Genomic DNA, 1,488 nt, shown 5'->3' on the forward strand with positions numbered 1-1,488 from the left:
AATTTATCTAAATTCTTATAAATATCTCACAGTTTTTGTTTGCTTGTTTGGCCATGTGGCACGGCTTGTGGGATCTTATTTCCCTGATCAGGAATTGAACCCAGGCCCTCCTCAGTAAGAGTGCAGAGTCCTAACCACCGGACCACCAGGGAATTCTCACAGTTCATTTTAAGGCAATAAATTGATTAACATGTTCACTTTAAAATATTGTTTCTAAACTCTTTATTAGTATCAAGTGGAAAGAATTTATACCTTTATTATAGTAAGAGGTAATTTTAAATTAAGTTATTTAATAACTCACCAAATCAGTTTCTTGTCACATAGGGTAACATGTTACTACCAAACAACTTTGCCTCTGGTCAAAGAGAAACAAATCATTGCACAAGGCTCAAAATTTTTGTGAAAATAAATATTTAGGAAAGTAAACCATAGATGTAATTAAATCCCAATGAAATACAATAAGCAATTATTGGAGAAGTAGCTATTACTCTGACCATCAAGTTTGGTATAAGAAGTAAACAGTTTAGCCCAAACTGCCCTCAGCCGGCGGGTCAGCCGGCTCTGTTATGGCGATCTGCAGCCCCAGCATCGTGATTAGCAATAACTAACCAGTTTATGACCTAGATTTATTTTATATACCTAATCATTATTCTGAGAATTTGGAAAAGGTGTTTAGTCCTCATGGACTAATTATGGACAGGACCGAACGTCTTGCTCAAGATGTGAAGAAGGAGATGGGAGGCCATCACACCGTGGCCCTCTGTGTGCTCAAGGGGGGCTACAAATTCTTTGCTGACCTGCTGGATTACATCAAAGTACTGAAGAGAAATAATGATAGATACATTCCTATGACTGTAGATTTTATCAGACTGAAAAGCTACTGTAATGACCAGTCAACAGGCGACATAAAAGTAATTGGTGAAGATTATCTCTCAACTTTCACTGGAAAGAATGTGTTGATTGTGGAAGGTATAATTGACACTGGCAAAACAATGAAAACCTTGCTTTCCTTGGTCAAGCAGCATAATCCAAAGATGATTAAGGTTGCAAGCTTGCTGGTGAAAAGGACCCCTCGAAGTGTTGGATACAGACCAGACTTTGTTGGATTTGAAATTCTAGCCAAATTTGTTGTAGGATATGCCCTTGACTATAATGAATACTTCAGGGATTTGAATCACGTTTGTGTCATTAGTGAAGCTGGAAAAGCAAAATACAAAGCCTAAGATGAGAGTTCAAGTTGAGTTTGGAAACATCTGGAGTCCCACTGAAATCACCAGTAAAATTATCAAATGTTCTAGTTCTGTGGCCAGATGCTTAGTTGAGCTTACTGCATGTAACTTCTTAGAATTTTATCTGTTTTGTATTTTAGAAATGTCAGTTGCTGCATTCCCAAACTCTTTATTTGCACTATGAGCCTATAGACTATCATTTCCCTTTGGGTGGATTGTTGTTTGACTCGTGAATGAAAAACCTCTTAAACCCCACCAC

General features: G+C 37.6%; 1 pseudogene; it reads left to right on the forward strand.

Annotated features, from left to right (window-relative positions):
- The first annotated feature begins 566 nt into the window (after positions 1-566).
- On the forward strand, positions 567-1,223 carry LOC118906190 (annotated as a pseudogene).
- Positions 1,224-1,488: the final 265 nt, after the last annotated feature.

This window comes from Balaenoptera musculus, chromosome 13 (genome assembly GCF_009873245.2).
Source record: "Balaenoptera musculus isolate JJ_BM4_2016_0621 chromosome 13, mBalMus1.pri.v3, whole genome shotgun sequence".
Classification (NCBI taxonomy): domain Eukaryota; kingdom Metazoa; phylum Chordata; class Mammalia; order Artiodactyla; family Balaenopteridae; genus Balaenoptera; species Balaenoptera musculus.